At 50.6% G+C, this 6,000-nt stretch overlaps 1 long non-coding RNA gene across 1 annotated transcript in view; it reads left to right on the top strand.

Moving 5' to 3' along the window:
- Positions 1–1,242: 1,242 nt before the first annotated feature.
- LOC144153934 (uncharacterized) overlaps positions 1,243–6,000 on the top strand; it is a 67,478-nt gene continuing 62,720 nt past the window's right edge. The window contains exon 1 of the long non-coding RNA XR_013319414.1: positions 1,243–1,512. This is a non-coding gene — a long non-coding RNA (uncharacterized LOC144153934). The remainder of the gene's footprint in view (positions 1,513–6,000) is intronic.

The following is a 6,000-nucleotide window of genomic DNA, read 5'->3' as shown; positions in this document are numbered from 1 at the left end:
GGAAACCATGAGTAGGATGCGGAGCGTCATGGGGGTTCCGTCTGCGTTTTGGTGGAAATGTAGTGAACCCCGTAATGCTCATATATCCTACTCATGGTTCCCTTCGGGGAGGTGGGTGTATTTTCCTTATTTTATGCGTATATACGCGAGTGAGACGAGATTGAAGTGGTATCTGAAGGTCTTTATTTAGGTTTCCACGTCTTCTTACTTTGAGTATGACGGCCTTATGGTCGCTGAAGTGCACAGTCAGTGGATCTCGTAGCAGCGGTTGTATGTAGTCGCCGTTGCAGTTGGTAAAGACGAGATCGATACACGTTCCGTGGATTGTAGTTGGGTGTAATTGCTGTCAGTGTTTGCGCTGATGCTCTCACTTGATTGCGTCAGCACACTCACTGACGGGACTGTTGCTTCCATCCTACTTCATCTGAAGAATCACGGAGTCAAACGCAAGCACAACCGGAGTTGTTGTTGTTGTTCCTCTTCTATAGCACGTACCCACGTGGGGGATTGGCCAAGAAACGGTGCTGTGCGGACGGCGGACAACCGCCGACGCCGCGGGACATACCCCCGAGAATAAGACGTGGGGGATTGGCCAAGAAACGGTGGTGTGCGGACGCCGGACCACCGCCGACGCCGCGGACATTCCCCCGAGCATAAGACGCTCCGCATCTAAAATGTTCCCTTGCACCATGTTCATTTGTCGAACTGGTGAATATGCCTGTGAACCAAAATGCGCGGGTATATGAAACATAGGCACTGAGGAGATGGTACACAACTCCCGTACCAATTCGCTTAGGCGAAGCGGGAGCCGGCACAAGCACATGCGCTACACGGGGAGTGCGTTTTTCGTGCCTCCATGAATAGAGCGGAAGGATGCCGGCCAGTTGAAGATTTCACTTCGCCACCGGGGCCGTACGACAGTCACCTGCTGTCTAACGGCAGCCTTTCCCGAGCCGCCTGATAGAGTGACGCTCGCTCATTAAACACAAACAATAACGCATTTTGTGCTGCTTCCCTGCATGACGCGCTTTTTTCAAGAGAGTAGCGGCTGTATTGAGCCATCTTTTCCCGCGTCGGCCGTCACGCATCTCTGGCGAGGCAGAGACAATAACGCATCGTGCGTTGGAAATGCATAAGATGGCTCTGTTCTGAGAGAAGCGTGTTTGGAGCCTTGCCGAGGTGGAGTGAGAGGGGCGGATTGGCGGCGGTTTTCGAGGTCGCCACGGCCCACGTGGGGCCTCTTGCAGCGGCCGTCAGCGCTTGCGGCGGACGAGACGTCCCGAAGGCGCTGTGCCCAACCGGCCGTGTCTCGGACGTCGGCGGGCCATTGTCGTGCCGCTTCGGTAATTTCTTTTATCAGTTACCGGGGGAAGGCCGCGCACAAGGAAAGGACCATTTGCCCCCTGGAGTCTCAGTGAACGCGCTGCTGCGGACTCGGGATCCTAGGAATCAGGCACGGAGTGCACGTCTCGGACCGCAGGATCGTGCGCACATTTCCCGACAAGCTCACAGGTGAGGATTGCCATTAAGGTTGAGGATGAAGTGTTCCTGCAGGTTAGCTTTCTCTTGGTCCGTCAGACAAACTGAAGGTTGTCTTATACCGTTGCCCTGATTTTTCATTGTCTTGAACGGCCATTGACCTCACGGCCCGATACTTCAGCTTCATCGGCAGTAAACATTAAACAGTGGTACAAACCCTGCGCTCTGAATGCCTATGTTCTCTGGATTTTTGCTTTCATTTTCTGCTTGGCGACTGGGGAGGAGGGGGGGGGTTGAGTTAGAGTGAAACCTTGCCGCACTTGTGCATTTTGTGATGTCATAAACGTATCTGTTTTTATCAAGATATCTGCTTCGGTTTTCCATATTACGAGTGCGATTCCAAGTCCGCGCTCGCCTGTAGTCTTTTATTGATCCTTCTTGTCCCGTCCTTCTTGCGCTGTTCTGCAAAGAAAACTAGCAGAATATGCCAGCTTTCATGTTTCAGAAAATAATTGGCAGTGTTTCGAAAAACATTTTGCAATTATTTAATTGATTGTAGGGTTTAACGCGCCGACGCAACGCAGGCGATGAGGCGCGCCGTAGTGGAGGGCTCCGGATTAGTTTCGACCACCTGGGGATCTTTAACGTGCGCCGAAATCTCGTACACACGGGCATTTTTGCTTTTCGCCTCCATGAGAAAATCGTCCGCCGCGGCCGGAAATCGAACCGGCGACCTCATGCTCAGCAGCGCAAAAAATTTGCATATAGCAAGCGGTGATTAAGGACTCTAAAGGACGTGGTAGTGGGATGCACAGTGGATTGAGCGGTCGAGTACTCATAAAAATGCGGCATAAATGAAACAAGGTTTCCGAGGAAAAATACATTTTGCTCCACCAGACAGAAGATTAACAATGTATCATGCCGCCTAATGCCACTACAAGGGAAATATGCCTTAATTTAAGCTGCAGATTTAAGGACAATAGAAATGCCTGCCACTTTACATGCCCACAGGAACGTGACAGATTTTATGGAGCTGTAAAATGTAGCGGTTTTTACGGAAATTAATGGCTCCCTGACAGTTTTTAGTGTTAGATGATCAACATCGTCAGAAGGGCACGAAAGGGATTCGGTTTGAAGCGCTTGAGCGTGGTGAGAATGCAGGGAACCTTTGGAGGCGCTTACTGACTGAAATATAGTTTGGAACTGCAAACATGCTGGGTACGATGTATGATAAAGCAACAAAACAAGCGTTAAACAAGGCAGAGGAATTCTTATATGGCAGACTAGAAGCGGCTGCTTTCAGCGATAGTGGCAAGCTCGACCGGCAGGTTAATCCGTTTTCCTGCAGTGCAAAAAAAAAAAAAAAGATCATCAACGGCCCTTGCACGGTGGGAAGGAGGACGACCAGCGAATCAGTTCTTTTGAAACGACGGGATGTGAAGACGATGATCGAGCGTCGGTAGGATTTTGCCTCGAGGGGAGCAAACCCGCTTCAGCACGCGAGGAGAGGGCAAGTGTGGCTGAGGCGGAGGGGCCCCCCCCGCCAGCCGACGTCCGTGCAAGCAGCTGGCGACGCACATGATACGCCGGATCGTCACGAAAACGCGTGGCATTGGAGAGGTCTACTTGCTTCGGCTTGTCAAGGTCATGTCGAAGATCGCATGCGAGTTACGCTGCGCTCTGTACAATGTCACTGAGACGTAGAAAGTCAGCACGATCTTCGGCAATACCCACAAACAAGCACTCTGACTTCCGGTCTCCACTGCACCGAGAGAGTTATCCTGCTCTGAACCATCCATAAGACGGCTCTGCAGTTTTATGTCTCCTGCAGCGGGTGGGGTGGTCCTCTAACGTCTGGGACTACCGGCGTCCAATTAGGCGAAATCGACCGCATGAGCCCGCAATGACATCAAAATCCTTTCCCTGCCGCGCGATGTGCGCCCCGTGCACCACGTCGACAGGAGCGGAGCCAGATCAAGAACTATCAAAGAATCAAATCGAACCCAACTAACCAATGCGCATACGGACGTGGCGTATTAGGGCGTGTTTACACGAGGGAGCATTTCAGCTGAGAAATCCTAGCGAGCTCGTGACATCAGCGGAAGCAATCCTTCGCTCGGCCAGATCCTTCGCTGACTTCTACGATGGGACTGTCGAATGTACGCAGTCTTCGTAGATCATACCAGTCGCCAATCTCTGCCGAAGGGCAGAGCTGCCGTAGCTCCTCGATCCTGCGTTTCCAACAGTTCCTGCGAAAGCCTACTCTAGTCCGCCGCCCAAAAAGCACGCGTAGTCGTGATGCAGGCGATGCTAGGGCAAACAGTTTATGCTTCTGGTAAACATGCTCTCGGAGCAGCTGGCTGATCTTCCTAAACATGTTACACTTAATGCGGCAGCGGAGAATAAAGACTACACCGTTCTTGGGGGACTATAACGCACAAGGTTTCGTCTGTCTGTATGTCTGTCTAGCGCTCGATTCAACCGCCAGGCCAAAATATAAAAAAATTCAGGCACGAGGCGTTTATGGAGCCAAAGCATGTCCAGAATGCTAAACCTGTTAACAACGTTGGTCTGGTAGCAATCCGGTAGCAACGATTGTCACATTTGCTTAGCAAAAAGAAAACATTACCGGTATTTGAGGAAGAACATACATAACTTTTACGAGCAGTTGCATTTTAATTAAAAATAGACGTGTGCGTAGTTCAGCAAGCGAAGGAAAAACGCGACCAAACCATGTTTCAACCACAATAGACACGCAACAAGAATACATATCGGAGCAAAAACGGCTCGCATTGGCAAGCGCAGGCGAGCTACCGGATCACCTCTATTACCATAAAAATAAGTGCCCGATACACTGATTGACTGACTCGCGGACTCAATAACGCACAGCAAAAACTGCTACCCCTGCAGACTTGAAACCTCGGGAACACATTTCTGTTATGATGTAGGGGCTCAATACGGCAGGATTTTCCGAATTTGCACTCTTTACTGGCGAAAAATGGTAGATTGTGTCTTCCGAAATTTGGGATTATCTCGCTCACCGGGATAGACATTTAAGTGCTTTTTGCTGATATATGTAGCTCGTATGAATGCGATGGTGTAAATCCGTCTTATGGCGTGAATGCGCATTGCGGAGCAAAGTGGGTGTTTCCAGAGATTTCTCGATATCTGCATTACTGATTGACATACCACGCTGGTTTGCTATTTCCATGATCCTCGTACAAGGGCAAAAACCAATTTTAAGGATTTTGCCCTGTGACGCTAAAGAAAGGGGCTAAAATAAATTTTTTATAAATGATTTGTCGGACGAGCCGATAAGGCTTCACAGGTGATGTCAAAGCTTACCCAGACTAGTTGTTCAGACGGGTTCAAACTTCTTGAGCACATTCTGATTATGGTGTGCGAGCTCAATATTGCTGAAACATTGAAAAACATATGCCCGGGTTAGAGTTGAAAGCCCTGAAATAATTTTGCAGATATTTCTTTTTTATCGCAAGCGTTTGAGATACTAAACCGGTTTCTGTTCATGGGACTAATTTATACAGGTATATAAACACGGCATTAGAAGAATTATCCGTGACACTCGCCTAATAGCGAAAATGGGCATTTTGGGAAAACTACATATGTTAACAAATTACTCGAAAGCTATACAGCGCGTTGCTATGTCCAATTCGTTTTTCTTGCAAGTGCTGCCCATGCAGTTGTCAAAATATAATTTCAGGATTCCGTCCTAACATGCGAATAAAGATGCGAGCGTGATTTATTTGGTTACACCTCTCTGGAAGTGTAATTCAGTTCAATTGTCGCGCGTTCGCAAAGTGTTCGCCATCTGCTGAGACTTTGTGCAACTAGACGACTCCCGTAGGCATACAGTTTCTTAGTATATGCACTAGAAAGGAATTCGGCGCTAGCGTCTATGCGGCTCACATCATAGAGTTTCTTAGTAAGTATTGTGGGCCTCACCTGTGCAATTGAGTGCAGCCTGCCAAGGTGCCCACCATGGGATCGAGCGAGCCAAGCCGTAAACGGCAGCGTCGGCCCTCGCCACGCGTGTGCAGTCACTCCGAGAAGACAAAGTAGCTCCTCAGAACTGAATTTAATTCCGGGTAATCCACAATACAGCGACCAGCCCTGGTATAACACTCCTAGCCCTGGGGCAGAGAGGGGGGTGCCCGCCGACCGTACGCTTCAAGCCGCAGAGCCCGACGCGCAGGGAGGGTGATCGGCTGCTGTTGGTCCAGTGGCGTAACCCACCGGAAGTGGGCTTAACCCGACGGAAGTGCGACAACGGAGGCCGCTCAAGCCGAAGCGAGTGAGAAGCGTGCGTGCACTAAGTACCTGACGGAGCCGGCACCCAACCAGTCTCCCCGGGCCAGACCGAAGCGCGCGCACACCGCCGCGAGCCCTTGGGCGTGGCCACCACGTGGCCCACGTACCGGCGCGCATTGGTCGTACCCCTTGCAGGGAGAGGGCGCGAGGGGCTATCCTCGCCCCTCTGGGAGAGGGGATCTCGGGCTAGCG

Source organism: Haemaphysalis longicornis, unplaced genomic scaffold, assembly GCF_048455015.1.
Source record: "Haemaphysalis longicornis isolate Haplotype H1 unplaced genomic scaffold, Haemaphysalis longicornis Haplotype H1 scaffold_9, whole genome shotgun sequence".
NCBI lineage: Eukaryota > Metazoa > Arthropoda > Arachnida > Ixodida > Ixodidae > Haemaphysalis > Haemaphysalis longicornis.
The sequence above is the reverse complement of the archived record's forward strand: the minus strand, read 5'-3'. Positions and strand labels throughout refer to the sequence as shown.